The sequence below is a fragment of the Podarcis gaigeae genome (assembly GCF_964106915.1).
Source record: "Podarcis gaigeae genome assembly, chromosome: 13".
NCBI classification, from domain to species: domain Eukaryota; kingdom Metazoa; phylum Chordata; class Lepidosauria; order Squamata; family Lacertidae; genus Podarcis; species Podarcis gaigeae.
Window position 1 is genome coordinate 34,596,995 of NC_139689.1, and position 17,735 is coordinate 34,614,729.

The 17,735-nt window shown below is 43.5% G+C and overlaps 1 protein-coding gene across 2 annotated transcripts in view; it reads right to left on the reverse strand.

The window, feature by feature from the left end:
* HOXB9 (homeobox B9) overlaps positions 1-17,735 on the reverse strand; it is a 37,845-nt gene that overhangs the window by 11,067 nt on the left and 9,043 nt on the right. The window lies entirely within an intron of this gene.

Below are 17,735 nucleotides of genomic sequence, written 5' to 3' on the forward strand. Positions count from 1 at the left end.
TCTCTGGAGGGAAGCAAAACAATTTACACATGTAGCTAATACTCCCGGACCAGAAACTAGACCTAACTTTAAAAACACAATTCCAAGCGGCATTTTATAATCTTAGCAGTTAGTAAACCAGTTAGAGATCCCTTGTAAAGTTAGAAACCTGTGTGAGTTACAAAAAGGAACCCCAATAAAGGAAAACCAGAGAATTGAGAATCAGACATTTAATAATATTAGCTGTCTGGGAACCAAGATGTTCACCCTTTAGGGTTAAGATTACCAGAGAGAAATTAGAGGAGAGAGAAAACCTAGATCCGAAACTGGGGGTGGTATTCAACTAGGTTTTGCTCAGAGTAGACGCACTGAAATAAATGGACCTAACTTAGTCATGCTCATTCGTTTCAGTGGGTCTTGTGTGGGCAAACACTTACTTGAATACCACCCTGAGATAAGAGTCGAAATAATCCCATCACCGAACAACTTCCGTATATTATTGCTGGAAATAGGGTTGCTACATTGGCTAGCTTAGATGCAAGACAATGGGTCTGAAGGTTGTGGGGGATTCATCTCATTTGCTTAAGAGTAAATTCAGTGGAAATGGGTGGCATTTAACTGTCAAGAAAATCCACGGGAGCTTGGGGAGAGTGATAGTGTGGAATATGTATGGAATAAACTTATGAGTGACTAACGAACTTAATTTAAGGAACAAAGGAAGTCATATCTATTGTGGATGTTCTCTGCAGTATCACTCTAATTTTGTGTCTAAGACAGGTCAATCAGTTCCATTAGGCAATAGTTATCTTGCACACAAACGCGCGCGCACACAAACTTTAAAGCTATCTACTCGCAAATAAATGTTATTGATTCCAATGGAACTTCCAAGTTCACACTCCTGCGCATACCCCATTGTATCTGTCCATAAAGTTAGCCACCCTTTTACTGAAATCAGTGAGGAGAACCCCCCCCCCCAAATAAATGAGCTTAGGATAAGGATGCCCATGGTCTAATGCAATATCGCTCTTATTGGTTGTCATCGACGGCTGGTATTCAACAACCAGCTGCTCTGGTTCAACTCGGTTGTGTGCGGAACAACTCATCCCTTTAACAGCAATGGGAATTGTCGGAGGGCCGCGATCCTACATAAACGAAAGTTCAAAGTAAAGGGATACTTTACTTCCGATTGCCATCTGCCAATAACATTAAAAAAAAAAGTTGGGTGTGTATATCTGGATGATTTGGGCAACGGTGCTTAGGAAGGCATCAGAGTAAACTTTCTAGTATGCCTTAGATGTGTATGTGTGACCAAGCGCCCAGACCTTATTTAAAACTTTATTATGCGAAGAGTCGGATTAACAAACCGTGAGATGTGGTGGTTGGGGTGTGACCCCAGAAAGGACACACACACACACACACACACACACACACACACACACACACGTGTAATGCACTTAAATTTCTCAAGTATTGCTTCCATATAATCTGTAGCAGGAAGCCTTGCTTTTTAAAGGGGGCGGGGAAGAGACAGAGACACAGACACAGACAGACTGCTCTTTTCACGCTGTATTACATTTGTAGAAATAAGTTAACATCCCTCAATACGAAGGAACCTGGTCCCCAAAGAAAGAGAACAAGGAAGATTGGGGTTGGCTAGGTGTGAGGATGGGAACCGTGAATTCCAGAGACTGAATCTGCCCAAAGTTGCTATTCGTTGTCTTTCATATGTGTGTGTGGAAGGGGGGGGCACGGGGGCCATAACCCTCAGTTGGCCCAGCATGGGTGTGCGTGGTGTTTTTGTTTTCATTTTGCAAAGACATGCGTTTATGCATTTATGTTGCGCTTCGCAAAGACGTGGGACTCGGCTCCAGGTAAGACGGATCTTAACTTTTTCTTTCTTTCTTTGGGATGGTCCGGGAAAAAAAGCAAGCATCCATAAACAGAAAGCAACAGACTGGAGAGAGGAAAAAAGTAAACTTGGAGTAGATCACAGCAGCACCTTTTCAAACACCCCCCCCCCCAGCAATCATGTAGAATTTTGGTTTATCTCCAATTCTCTGCTACACTTACTTTGGAATTACCTTTAGAAGTTAAAGTTTTGGCAGCCGGCAAACCTAAGAGTGTAAGAGTTTTCCCCAATTTGCATAAATATCACAAACCTAGTTTCAGCCGAAGTGCTTATTATCCAAGTCAGTTTAAGGGTGTCGTTCTCCAGAAGTCACTTGCGAGCAAGTCCCACTGAAACTACTGGTGTACATGTGGTTATGTTCTAGGAGTTGATCCCAGTTGCCGAAATCCAGCTTCTCGGACTGAACTGGGTTGTGGGCCGTGCGCTATATGTCAACCAGGGATATGTTTATTTATTAGAATTAATCTGTGCGAACGCGTTACTGTTGTTATTCAAATACCAGCGCCGCAATCCACAATCTATTTAAAGTCCTGCTCTAGCTAATTGGACTGTTCCGGAGTGAATTGTTAATTGCGGCCAATATCCATTCATAGATTTACAACCCCAATATTAAGCATGTAGGTTTGGAAATAAATCCCATTGATTTCAGTGTCATTCGCTTCCGGGTAAGCCTGCTGGTAGGCCCGGCGATCCTAAGTAAGTTTTGACGGCATTAAAAGAAAAACAAAAAACATTTTACAGTCAATATCACCAAAGGTAAGCTCAACGGATTTCAGTATCACTCGTTTCTAAAACCTGGGGTCACATTCCTGATTTTAAAGGCTTGGCATGATTATTTGGGAGCAAGTCTCATGACAGAAACGAAAGTTTGCTCCAAGTAGACCCACTGAAATTAATGGACCCCGCTTAGTCATGTTCATTCAATTCAATGGGTCTACACTGAGTAAAATTTAGTTGCATACCATCCAGAACATCATTCTATAGGTAATACGCTCAGGACCCAGCTGTAATAAGCGAAACAACACACAATTTGCCCAACACAAAATGTGGAAGGGTAAACGTGGTTTTCTTGCAGCGTTTCTCCCCTTCCAAACTTCCTGACTTCTTCCTCTCAATCGGGAACTGCTGCCAAATGCCAAGGCATAAACTTTCTGGCACAGTTCGTTGCCTTTTTGCTGAGTATAAATATCCGTTACAGGGCCTTAGAAAAGCAGAACGGGCAGGTGGGGGTGGTGGAATCAAGTCAGGTTAGGGGGGGCTATAAAGCAGCAGAAACTTTCCCCTTTCTCTCGATTCACACGACAGAATCAGAACTCCAAATTAAGATGTTTTGGGGAAACTCCTACCATGTCAGCATGCAAGCGAGGCTCTGTCCTGTTTTGGAAGAACACCCAAGGGGCATACATAGATCCAGATTCGGAACAGACTTCGGAGGAAAGAAGCCGCACAGTTTTAAAATGGAACTTAGTTCCATGAAAGCGGCAAAGAGGAGTCTAGGCTCACTAGAAAAGGAAGTTCCACTCAACACAATGAGGGCACACTCGCAGGTAAGTGGAGAGAGGACCGCAGCCTTTCTGATCCTCTAATGGTTTTGCTTCGGAGCACATGTGCTGAGAATCCCTTGGAAGGTTGGATCAGAGCAAAGGTTCATCTGGGCCATCTCTCCAGAGTGCCATTTAGAGAGGCCGGGGAGCATTTGCCTTCCCCAGGCCCTAATTTCAGGCTACGTGTGATAATTTCTCAGGAGCACTGTATATCTCCGAAGACAGATAAGTAGACACACACACTCTCTCTCTCTCTCTCGCAACAAATACTCTTCAAATGCAGTCTAGGGTTGTTGTTGCTTTGTCTTGCTTTTTTCCAGTTTAATCTTGAGCATATAGGAAAGCAGGTCTTTGAACTTTGCTATGCTTCCTGTCCCGCATTTGAAGTTTGCCTCCATTAACCTAAAATGGTGCCCTTCCCTGCTCCCTGTTTCCAACAGTGGTCAAACTAGATGCCCCTCTCAGGTAGTGATATAGTGGATCGCCAGACTCAATCCTCCTCTGAGCCATTCTTACGCGATCTCAGCAACCATGTTAGCAATAAAGTCCCAACCCAACAGGTAAAGTCCTGCCAAAATTATCCTGGAAGGCCCAGGAGAAGTGTTTAACACAGAGGTCACGAATCCGGCTGGAAAATTATCTGGTTGAACTGGTTCGGATATCTGGTTGAACTGTTCGGGAAACTGTGCAAGAGCACGATTCAGATGCTACTTGCACCAGAAGTCTACTTCCTATATGACCTGTGTTTTCACACGAGACAATTAAAAGTGCCTTTGAGTTCTCCGTACCACATGTGGGTGTTGTTAGCGCAGAAGTAGAAAAACGAATGTACGTAGCTAGAGTTTACAATCTCATTCTAGACTAATTCTATTGTAACTCGACTGAACCTCAAAAGACACGGTTACAGAAGACCGTAGTGCGACGCGTGGCGAAACCCTTCAGTTACTGTTAATATAACCTGTTTAAGCTTCTGCTTGCATCGTTTAGACACCGTGTAAAAAACCGCACAGCTTCGACCTTCTGCTGAGTCACCGCCAATAGCCCCAATGGATCTTACTTCTCATGTAAGTGTGAGAAGGACATTGTGTCATTCGTTTCCCTTCACTTTCGTTTAGGTCTGTCGACATACCCAATATCTATAGACCACAGGTAATCCGAAACTCCCGAAATTAAAGCATTCTGGTCTCATCAGGGTTCAAATTGTCTTAAAACTAAGTACTTCTGCCTAACTACATTGAGAACTTTTTTTTACTGGGTGGAAAACTTCTGCCTACAATTTTCACCCCCACTCGGATATATTCTACTGTTGCGCAGATTGCCGGCCAATCGTAAACAGATTTGTTGGAAATAAGCGCAATTTATATCAATGGAAATCAATCCAATTTCCTAACGTATCCCCCTGAATGGTAACATACTGGGCACAATCCACTAGGAAATCCTATTCTACAAGCCACATTGAAGCTGAAGCACACATTTAGGTTGCAATCCTAAACACACACCTACCCCAGACTAAGCCCACCTGAATACAGTTGTTGTTGCTGTTGCTGTTACTACTACTACTACTACCCCGCCTTTCTCCCAAAACCGAGACTCAAAGCGGCTAGGAGCTTACATTGTAATAGAGCTGGCGCAGGAAAATTTCCTTTATTAAGAAGTACACCCAATGGGTTTAACTTAATTCCATGTTTATATAACAAGTGGGGTGGTGTCGGGGCGCAAATGTGTCTCTTGGATACTTGCTCTGAACGGGAAGTCCTGCCCTAAAATCGTAGTTTTGTGAGGAATACCATTGTTTACACGCAGAGAAGGGAAAAGCAGCCTGCACATGTTCAGAGTCCCTCTGTCTCTCGTGGTTAGGGTGAGTGAATGGAGTGCCAGTTAATGCTTATGTAGCTAAATAAGTGTTTGTTAGAAGAATAGATTATAGGGCTAAACTCTCCCTGATCCAGATTAAATGCTGGTTTAGGATGGGATGGTTTATGGTAGCAAAAGGAAGTGATAGCCTGAGCTAAGGGGCAAAACTTCTGTTTGTATGAACAGTACTGCTAATTAATACCGGAGGATCGTACAGAGAAGGAAAATAAGTATGAAACACCTGCATAAAGAGGAATGAACATTTCTGGCAGCCCAAAACTGTTTGTATGAGAGGCTGGCTGATTTTATGTGATATTGGGTGGGTGAGGACTGCAGATATTTTTCCATGCGGAGGAGTCGGGGTTTCTTATTCAACTGGTGCCTTCAGTCTGCAACTCTGGGTGTTTATTATTCTTATTCTTTTAAATATTTTAAGACTTAAGGTTGCAGCAGATTACTACAGATGTAAAAGCGTTAAAGGTTTATATCATATCATTGCCGTAAAATTAAAGAACAAGACTTCACGTTTGATGGTTGTTCTCTTTAAATGTTCATCAAAGTCGACTTTCAAAACCATATATATATATATATATATATATATATATATATATATATATATATATATATATACACACACACACACACACACACACACACAATGGCCTAGGTACGAAAACGTTCGTTTTGGTTGCATGCTAACACTAAAATCGAAATCCACTCGGGAAATTCTCCTACACAAGCTTGACTGCGGTGAACGAAACATGTACAAATGTGCCCTTGTGCCCTTCTCTTTACTTTTTTTTGTGGAAGTAGCGGCGGTCTTAGGCAGGAGACCTTCCTATTCCCTAAAAACGAAACAACCCCCCCGTGCTTCCATACAAATGGTTCGAAATTCAATTTTCTCCTTTTAAGAAGCAAAGTGTGGCAAAGTCCAGATAAATTTTATCATTTGTAAAATAATAGGAATATTAAGTAGTGATGTTGGGCTGCCCCAAAGCTCTGCGTACGGTGGGAGAAGGAAGAAGTAGTAAGGCTGACATCTGAAGCATCATATATACTTACTCAGAAGTAAGTTCCACCGAAACGGGGTCCAGAGTAGGGGGGGTAATTTACTGAGGAGCAGCAAAGGGGAAACCTGAAGTAGCCTTGTACATTGCTCATTTAGTGTAGATGGGAGCTTTTCTAGGTCAGCCCTTCCTGGCCGACAAAAGGTAAAAAAGCAGACAAGCAGAAGGATCAATCTATGTATCCCGCCGGGAAATCGTCCTTTATCAAACTTCACTGAAATGAAGGCAGCCGGGCAAAAGAGTGCTGTAGTGCCGTGCTTGCGCAGGAGATCTTCCCGAGAGATTTTACCCACGGGGTGGGGGGTGGGAGGTCCCTTGATAAAACTGAGCTAACAAAAGACTCCCATAAAGTTGAGGGGAATGACTGGAATACTTGAAAGGAGCACTTCCGGCGTACGAGGAAATGGACTGTATTGCCTGCCAAAGATCCTGCCACAATAAAGGAGCAAGCCCTTTAAGCCCTCTTCCTGTCTTTATGGTGGGGATCTCTGTGAACGAGACAGACACACAGATTGCAGATCTTTGCCAATTGGGTGTTTCCAATGTACGGTTATCTTAGTTACCGAGAAAGAGGACGGCGGGGGGGGGGGGGAGATCTGAGTTGTGTGGCGGCAAGTGGAGGGCAATGAGGAACTTGGAAATGTTCTCCGGTGTGGGAAATAAGGAAGCAGGAGGGAGGCGGGGTGGGGGAAGCGAGATTGCTTTGGTTTTAATCATAATCCCAGATGTGCAGAAGATTATTTTTTTCCATGCCCCAGATTATGAAAACCAAAAGAAGGGAGCCTAAAAAAAGTTTGCAATCACCTATGCCCTCAATCCGGTTTCAACCTGAGAGCCCTTGATTAAAAGCATGGTCTCCTCCTCCTCCCCGGAGCAAGAGGGACGTTCTCCTGCGCAAGCCCCGCCTTGGAGAAATGATGAGCTCCCATTCACTTCAACGAGGCTTGCGCAGGAGCAGGGGTGCCAATTTGAGTAGAATATTTGGGGGGGCAGGTAAACCAGCATAATCGATCGCATGACATGGTGCACACTATTTTATTGGCAATGCCCATCAACTTTTTTTGGGGGGGAGCTCAAATATTTTATTGGGGGTCCCCTCGGCTCGTAGGAGTTGGCTGCTATGCGCAGGAGAACTTCCCGCTAGATTGATTCGCCTTCCTCTCTCAGCGCATCGACGCACAAGTTTCTAGGTCCTCCGCGCTTCTGCTTGACTGCTGCTGAGCTGGAAATTGCCAGAGACTTCCTTTTTAGCCTCTCTCTCTCCCGCGAATTCACTGCCGTGCGAGAGACATTTTTAATTAACAGGCCCTGGTGCGCACTCACAAACCACAGCAAAATGCTTTGCAACTTCATCTGGCGTAAATCTAGAGCGAGGCCGGGGGTGGAGCTTCGCAGCGGCCTTGTTTGCTTCCAAGATTTGCCGCGCGGCCTTCCGCTGCGCCGTAAATCCGGCCCTAGGCCTCTCTTGCGGCCTCCCCGTCCCGCCTGGACAATTGGCGCGGCGCTTTGTAGGCCTAGAACGGCTGTCACCGGAAACCGTCAGAATTATCTCCCCCGCCCCAACACACAGAGCCAGCAAGCGAAATAATAATAATAAAAATAATAAGTCGAGGCGAATAAACTGGAGTAAATCAGGTAGTTTTATGTTCTTGTGTGTTAAAAACGAATTCCCAACAACGTGAAACTACCTAATTCACCAAGCAGTTCTAGTTCATTCCTGTGTGTGTGTGTGTGTCAAAGGCTAACGAGGCTTCCAGGAAAAGCCCTCAGAGCGGCCATTTTGTTGGGCCTCACATAGGCGCGGGCGCTGACTTACTCGCTCTCTCCCGCCTTAATAGGAAAGCGTTGCTAAGGAACAAACGCCACAAAAGGACTCTATTCAAAAGCCAAATTAAAAAACAAAACAAAAAAACACAACACCCCACCATTTCCCGAAAACTACTATTCAAATTCTTTCCTGTGCGTGGTGTGTTAAAACGGATCTGTCCTGCAGGACTTTACAAAGCGGAGGGCAAACGCACCAGGGGGAGACACTAAAAATGCCGTTGACTTTGAAAAACAGCACGCTATTTTCGGGTCCTAAAGTTAAAAGGGGAGGGAGAGGGAGTCAGCGAAAAGTGTTTTTATATAGAGTTCAGACAGAGTGTGGATTTGGCAGTTTAAGAAACGGCTGGTGGTGGGGGGAATAGGGTTCCTTTCTAGAGCGCGCATGTAATACAGTTCGAACCACAACAAACTACACAATCGGAACACAACTCAGAGGACAGTTCACCTGCACAAGTCCCAGTGAAACGAAGGGGATCCGAGTAAGAACCGTGGGCGTAGCAAAGGGGAGGGGCAGCTCCCCCTTCACTAAAAAAATCAATAAAAATACATAGCTAACTGAGGTTCTTCCCACCCCAACAAAAGGCATGCCCCCCCCCCTAACAAAAATTCTGGCTGCGCCCATGGTAAGAACAACTTGGATTCTGCCTTTGCTCTATTTTTTTAGGCTGCTATCCTAACCTCACTTACCTGGGAGTAAACCCCATTTAATTCAATAGGGCTTAAGTCTCTGAAAACCTAAACACTGTACTCCTCTGTAGCCTTTTCTTCCTAGGAACAATTCCTTGACAAGTATTTTTAAAAGGTTAGCAGTGTTAAAATGTTGATTGCATTTGAAATACCGACTAAAAAACAACCCCATCCTGCCCTCTTCCCTTAAAGGGACTTGCTCAGGAAAAAGCCCAGTGAACTCACAAAATGCTCACCCTTTGAATTTCTTTGGGAGGGAAAGCAGGGAAGGAGAGAGGCAGGCAGTTGCTGGCATTTAAACTTGCCCTATCTGAATGATGTTCTACTGTGATATAGGAGGCCCTGCTCTTTAATCATGAGGTTGCGAGGGGAGGTGGTGGTCACTTGCTGGGGGAGAAAGCACTCTGCACCTGCTCAGAGGAATTTTTCTTTTATTGTTAATTCATACTCACCCCCCCTCCCTTTTGAAATGAAAGCAATCATCAGAACTGAGCCCTGAGTCTTGGTTAAATAAGGATTCTAGGTGCAGGTCTCTCTCATACATACCCTGTCAGAGGGATGAGGATTCATGCTTAGATGTCCCAACAAAGGCAAATTATATTGTGATTATGCATTAAATCCCTGCCATTGCCACCTATGATATGAATTTCTGTAGTCTGAGGACATCATAGTCTCTCCCATTTACTCTTTATCTATTTAGAACATTAAATCTCCCTTTTCTGCCATTATGGAACCCAAAGCAGGAAAGTAGAACACTAGCTATCCAAGTCCTGTCTAGACCCAGATCTTTTTAGCTCCAGCACTTAGGTCCAGGGTAAAATAAGTGTTTTGTATTATTAATTAATGCAGAAGGTTACTGAGTATGAAAACCCAAGCCACAGTAAATTACCCCATTGGGTCAGATTTTTTTCTTGCTCAAGTTCCCATGGAAGTTCCTTCAAAAGCATTTACAACTCCCATTCTTCTCGATGGTAGAAGAAGAAGAGTTTGGATTTGATATCCCGCTTTATCACTACCGGAAGGAGTCTCAAAGCGGCTAACATTCTCCTTTCCCTTCCTCCCCCACAACAAACACTCTGTGAGGTGAGCGGGGCTGAGAGACTTCAGAGAAGTGTGACTGGCCCAAGGTCACCCAGCAGCTGCATGTGGAGGAGCGGAGACGCGAACCTGGTTCCCCAGATTACGAGACTACCGCTCTTAACCACTACACCACACTGGTCTCACCTTTACACATAAGAACTTCTCATTGAATATCATCTGGGTTATTTATGATGCCAACTGGACTGTGTGCCTTTTTACTGCCTCAGGCTAAAAAAATATCTCATGGAATGTGGGTGTGCATGTGTGTGCTCCTATGATACCTTTCATTTCAGCCTGAGGAAGAGTCCTGTGAAACTGAAAAGCTTGCATAAGTCTATATTAACGTAAAATGATAGATGTAATTCTTTCTGCATCGAACCTTTTGAGTTATGTTGACAAATTCAATAACACTATTCTAAGAGTGGCAGCCAGAGACATATTTATACCTGTAGAATACATCAAACATACAATTTTGCTACAGGATCAAGTTTAGCAGCATGATTATAGCCCTGTTATTTTGGAAGGCATGAATGCTGAGTCGGACTGGCTTCCCTGGGGTTTTAGACTGGGATATTACTTGGTACAGAAAGCTAATTCACATTCATGCTTATCAGAAGCATTACAGATTTCCTGTCACCTCAGGTTATCATCCACACAAAGCTTCTCAGTGGAATCAGTTCTTACATTAAATAGTTCTCATCAAGGGTTGAGATATCTACACATCTACATGCATGTGTGAACTCCCCCCTCCCCCTCACATTTGTTTTAAATGACACATTTAACAGGAAGATAGGGAAATAACTCAGTATACTTACTGGGAGTGAGTTCCTTTAAAATTAATTGGAATTGCAGCCCCATTGAATGCTTAGGATAGAGGAGCCACATTAAGACTGGTTTCCAAATACTGCGGAGGAAATATTGGTTGAATTTTTTTGATGCATAGTCATTGAATTAATAATTTAAATTAATAATTTCTCCTCACAACATTTGATTTTTGCCCCCAAGGCAAAATAATGCTTTTAAAGAAAGCATAGGGTTAGTTAACCTGTGGCCCGCCAGATGTTGCTGGACTGTAGCTCCCATCAGCCCCAGCCAGCATGGCTAATAGTTAGGGATGATGGAATTTGTAGTCCAGTAACACCTGGAGGTCCACACCTGGCATAAAGCAATGTCTATAACAAGCCTGCACTATTTTTAAAAATTGGCTGTTCTAAATACACTTAGCAGAAAGCAAGTTCATTGAACTAAGTAGAACTTACATCTGAGTAGATGGGTTTGGGATTGCCCAGCAGGCCTCTGAACAACTACTAGTAACACTCCAATAGATGCCTCTGTGTTCACAGAGAGAAGATTTAAAAAATATATTTCATTAATTTAAATTCTAGTGGGAGATTAAACAAACCTTTTCACCTAAAAGAGAGCTCTGTCAAAGGCCCAAGCTTGTTAATTGATCACAACCAGTCAGTTATTCAAAATATTAGCATTTTCATTACAAGCTAACTAGAGGCTTGTGTTAAAGATGTCTATGCTGATACAGACTATATATTTATTGTTGTAATTTATTGCATCTCAGTCCTTGTGAGTCTTCTGTGGAGAAGCTTTCAACCCTGTATCATTGTGCTCTCTTTTAAACACCATTCCATTGCATAACAGATCCCTGGAGCCAAAATAGTAAACAAAGGAAATGATGCAGTTCCCCCACTGAATGTCCATGTTGAAATGTTAATATAAACATCACAATTATGGGGAGGGGGCTAGGGTATAGAAAACAGAAGAGATATAAGGCCTGGGCAAATATAACACTTAAATAATGGGCTTTTGTTGTCTGCACAAGTGCTAGCTGGCCAACCTTAAAATTTTCGCAGCAAGACTGTCACTAATTTCAGGTGGGATTCAATTACATTCCAGCAAATTCAGGTTGTATAGTTACAATTGACTGGGACGGCTTGCACAACAAACCCACTTCACAAAACATCAGAATTTTTCCTATAAGGAAAGTGAACACACTGAAATGTGTGGGATAAACATTTGGTTTTTGCAACATCATCTCATCTCTCTGCGAGCAAATAAATATGAATGCTCATTAAATAGCCAGTGTCATTGAATATCTCTGCAAACAAATCAGCCTCAATAAACAGGTAATCTGGAAATGCCCCTAGGCCCATTGACCTTACTATATATCTCCCTGTAGGACTGATTGGTGAAGGAATAAAAAGCAACAGTATAGTAAATGGGGGGTGGGGGGAGTCAGTGGAGCAAGGCCAGTCTGATCATGGACTAGAGACAGCGAATTCTGAATGCAATTTTGGGAAACAAAGATTGCATGCAGAGTGGCGGATTCTGAATCCAAAAATAAAAATAAAAATATGTGCTTATCATGATCATATAATTCTGAAATACACATGGCTGTGTGGGTATACCAGAGCTGGGAAACCTTGCTGGGAAACATAAGCCCTTTATAAGCTATCAGTTCAGACTTCTGGAAAGAAGGGTACGTCCTTCCACTCCACAGCCCACAGCAGGTGGAAGAGACAAGGGGTAGTAGCAAGTGGAATGGGTAAAGGGATGACCTTGTCCACTTTTGGCTCTGCCCCCCCCCCATTGCCAACATGCAGCCCTACCCATCAACATATTACCCCTGAGAGATTGCAGCCCACATAAGAAATAAGGTTGCCCACCAACAGAACTGGTGCACCCATGAGGCAAGCTAAGGTGACCACCTGAAGTGGCAGGATCCACAGGGGTGCTAGGTCTTTATCCCCCCCTCCCGTTCCTGTTGTAGATCTTCACCCATCCCTTCTTCCCTAACGGAGGGGGACAGCATTTTGTGGTCAGCCACAGGTGCCCAAATGTCTGCTGTATGCACTCATTAAGTGTATTTGAGAAATGACTGTAGCTCAGTAGTAGAGCATCTGTTTGCATGCAGAAGATCCAGCTAGGGCTGAAAAAGATCCCTTGTCTGAAATCCTGAAGAACTTCTGCCAGCCATTATAGACAGTACTGAGTTAGATGAACCAAGGGTCTGACTCTGAATAAGGCAGCTTCCTGTGTTCCTATGTAAATAGGTAAAGGTAAAGGGACCCCTGACCATTAGGTCCAGTCGTGACTGACTCTGGGGTTGCGGCGCTCATCTTGCTTTACTGGCCAAGGGAGCCGGCGTACAGCTGTGGCCAGCATGACTAAGCCGCTTCTGGCGAACCAGAGCAGCGCACGGAAATGCCGTTTACCTTCCCGCCGGTGCGGTACTTATTTATCTACTTGCACTTTGACGTGCTTTTGAACTGCAAGGTTGGCAGGAGCAGAGACCAAGCAACGGGAGCTCACCCCGTCATGGGGATTCAAACCGCCGACCTTCTGATCGGCAAGCCCTAGGCTCTGTGGTTTAACCCACAATGCCACCCACATCCCCTTCCTATGTAAATACATGATGGCTATTACAACTACTAGAAATTGCCTAAAATTTGAGTCAATCTATCAAGCAATACCAAGCATGGGTATATACACTCAACTACCTCCATATGAGGGGACGCGGGTGGCGCTGTGGGTTAAAGCACAGAGCCTAGGACTTGCCAATCAGAAGGTTGGCGGTTCGAATCCCCGCGACGGGGTGAGCTCCCATTTCTGAGTCCCAGCTCCTGCCAACCTAGCAGTTCGAAAGCACAAAGTGCAAGTAGATAAATAGGTACCGCTCCAGCTGGAAGGTAAACGGCGTTTTCGTGCGCTGCTCTGGTTCACCAGAAGCGGCTTAGTCATGCTGGCCACATGACCCGGAAGCTGTACGCCGGCTCCCTCGGCCAATAAAGCGAGATGAGCGCTGCAACCCCAGAGTTGGCCATGACTGGACCTAATGGTCAGGGGTCCCTTTACCTTTACCTCCATATGAGAACACGTCACATTATGCAAACCATTATTTATAGTGGACAAATGCAACCTTCCATTGGGTCCCCTGGACTCTTCCTAGGCCACACCACCTCTCCAGGTCACACTCCCCTGTGACCCTGCTCTGCATCCTTCTTGAGTGCTTTTGTCAGGCTGGAATGTGTCCTTGAACTGAAATAATGTTTCTTTGCTTGCTTGGGTGGAGAGAAGTGTATACCTCTGACTTTTACATGGCTGCAATGAAGCCTAATGTACAAAGGTTCCCATTGCTCCAACCTACTTTGGATCTGGCCCTACTCACCACTGGTATGTGTCCTCTGGAAGGCTCCTTAGGAGCAAATGCAGCCCTCAGGCTGAAAAGGTCCTCCACCCATGCTTTAATGAATGTCAGTACCTGCCACCATAATTTGCCCAGTTACAGCTCATATTCTAACTCATCACATGTGACAACTCTTGCTCTCTTTGAATCTTGACATTCTTTATGGATTGTCCTATTATGGGAATGGAGAACTTCCAGCACCTGCACCTTTGTATGCTATTTCCTTGAGTGCTTGCTTATGTTAAGAACTAGGCTCCGTGACCTGAGTTTTTTTAAAGGAGCTATAAACATTCCCATTGTTACGGTATGCAAGTAATCATGATATGCTGTGCTTTGAGAATGCCAAACTTCATTTTTCTGTTTGTTCTGTGCGTATCTTAATCTTTTTGATATTTCCCTGAGTAGATGGAAGGAAAAACCCCCCAAGAATTGTCTCATGTACCTTACCTGAAGGCTCACATAATTTTTAGAGGCCCTGATTCATGTCCTACTCTTTCAAGAACACCATACAGTGGTACCTCAGGTTACATATGCTTCAGGTTACATATGCTTCAGGTTACAGACTCCGCTAACCCAGAAATAGTGCTTCAGGTTAAGAACTTTGCTTCAGGATGAGAACAGAAATCGGGCTCCGGCGGTGGAGCAGCAGCAGCAGGAGGCCCCATTAGCTAAAGTGGTGCTTCAGGTTAAGAACAGTTTCAGGTTAAGTACAGACCTCCGGAACAAATTAAGTACTTAACCTGAGGTACCACTGTACTACTATAAAAGCGGTAGTCAGGGATATATCTGTGCCTGTCAAAAACACACTCATCTTTGGTCACAAATTTAATTTGAACCACCAGATTCTAATTTTGTTATTCTGAAATAGGTAAGTGTGCTGTGGAGCCTCTAATGTAGGTTTTTAAGACGCACCTGGCTCCATCGATTCCAGCAAATTTCACTATTTCAGTTGTCTTTAGGAAGACAGGGCAAGTGAGTACTATGTAGCAGATGGCATTCTGCTGATGCTTTTTGTTGCTTTGTTTTTCAAGCTAGCTGCTCATATTCCAATTCCTTTTCATATGCTCGTTGTTGTTTTATATTGTTTTCATTTGAACTTGTTAGCTAGCTTGGCTGCTACTTGTCACAGAAAGGGAGGGTAATATGATTATATATATATATATATATATATATATATATATATATATATATAATGTAGAAAGCATGGTTTCTCAAAAACACAACTGAAGCCAGGACATTTCCCATCCATGATCTCACTCATTCCCTATAGAAAAGAGTGTCACATAAACAGCCTCTGAACTCCAGAAAGGAGAGGCGGTCTAGTTTTGCACCTGCAGCAACCCGGGGCGATCACTGAATCAAAAGACAATGATGCCCAATTACAATTGAGATATTCGGCTGTGTATGTAGGAGCAATCAAGGATTAGTACTATAAAGTATCAGGTGCAGCCGAACACATACATTAACTCATTTACTCTTGTTACACCTGGAAATGTAGACAAAGTCAAGAGCATTTTTTTGAGGTATGGGGACGTCTGCCTATATCCTACAGGGAAATGGTATCAGCATGCGTTTTGCTGCTAGTGAGTTTTATACCACCTCTTATATAATTCCCCTCTATTTCTGATGTTCAGACATGAGTGTCAGGAGGCTTGGGGTTTTGCAGATGCAGAAAATAATTGCTAGGGGGAAAGAAACCTAAAAGGGAATGGTCAAATCAGACCAATGAAGACTGTGCATGCTCAGTAGCCCCAGAATGGTGACCAACCATTGGGCAGAACAAAACAGAAAACCGGAGAGGTGCAATGAAGTATCATGGAAAAAGGTATGGCTGGCTGGAAAAGTGAACAGGAGCAGACAACAACATTTTGTTGCAGATCTTACTTGTGAATTCATGTAAGGAAACAGTGCTTCCTATTATAGTGGCAAACTGAGCAAATGGTATTGGCAGCATGAACACAGGTGCCTTTTTTGTTGTTGTTAGTGTTTTTGTACACTGTTTCAGAGGAATGTTTTAGAAATGCTATAGTAGTAGTAGTAATAAATAATAATAATAATAATAATAATAATAATAATAATAATAATAATAATTTATTTATACCCTGCCCATCTGGCTGGGCTTCCCCAGCCACTCTGGCCGGCTTCCAAAAAAATATTAAAATACTGTAGTACATCAAACATTAAAAGCTTCTCTAAACAGGGCTGCCTTCAGATGTTGTCTAAAAGTCTGGTAGTTGTTGTTCTCTTTGACATCTGGTGGGAGGACGTTCCACAGCGCGGGGGCAACTACTGAGAAGGCCCTCTGCCTGGTTCCCTGTAACTTGGCTTCTCTCAGTGAAGGAACCGCCAGAAGGCCCTCGGAGCTGGACCTCAGTGTCTGGGTAGAACGATGGGGGTGGAGACGCTCCTTCAGATATACTGGACCAAGGCCGTTTAGGGCTTTAAAGGTCAGCACCACCACTTAATGGATAAAAATAGGGTGATTACTATTTATTTCTTTTACATGGTGCCTTTCCTCTGAAGAGTTCAGTGCTGCCTACAAACCTTTCCTGCCTCCCATTTTATCCTCATAGCAACCCTGTGAGGTAGATTAGTTTGAGACATAGTGACTGGTCCAAGCCGTCTACTAGGGATCTGAAGCTGGGTTCCTGAAGCTGGCTTAGCCAGCAGTTTCGCCACTAAACTGCAGTAATTGTTTCTCTCTATCATCACCCTGGTTCAAATGCTGCAGGTGCTGTCTGGCCTAAGTCTTAGTCCGACTCTCTTACCACTGCCTCACACTGGTTTTCAGAATAGGAAACTGCTACTGCAATAATCAGTAATTATGCCCCTGGCAGGCTCTCAATCCTACCCACTTCTGGGAGTCAACACTATGACAAGTACAGAATGTTTTGTTTAAATTCCTATTATACCCTCCCACTACTGGAGGGATAAGCCTCCCATGAACCAGAGTTGTTAAAGCTATTGCTAATAACTGTTGTTGTTTGCATGCAAGGAAGCCCAACTCAGCAACACTAGTCCAACACTGCCAGCATTCTAAGTTTTGTTGAAAAAAATTCTCCTGTGCATGAGGATTTGACCCCTAGAGCCACAACAGCTGAACTTGACCTCCCTCTTAATTCCACCTAGAAATGATTTTGTGAGAATTCTGATTTGGTGTTAGTCACTGAATATTTAATATGCAATGTCAGCATTTGACATCCAACAATATATCATACTTTGATTTCATTAATTCATACTTCACAGTATGGGACTGTGTTTATTACGATTCCTGTTACTATTATTTTATTTATTTATACCTCACCTTTCCCCCTGACGAGACTCAGTCTTTAAAATACAATTAAACATTGATATAATTATTTGAATAGTTTCCATGCAATGGTGTTTAGCATTTGACAGCTGTTGTTTGTACGAAGAGTGGACTGCATATCAACTTACTAAAAAGGGAGCAATGAAACCAGTCCATAAAATGACATTAGAAACAAAGCTGGCACTATAGCAGGATAACAACATAATATGGAACTTTGATTTCACACATTATATAGAACCATTTTTACTTCCTTGTCTAAACTCTAAAGAACTTTGATACT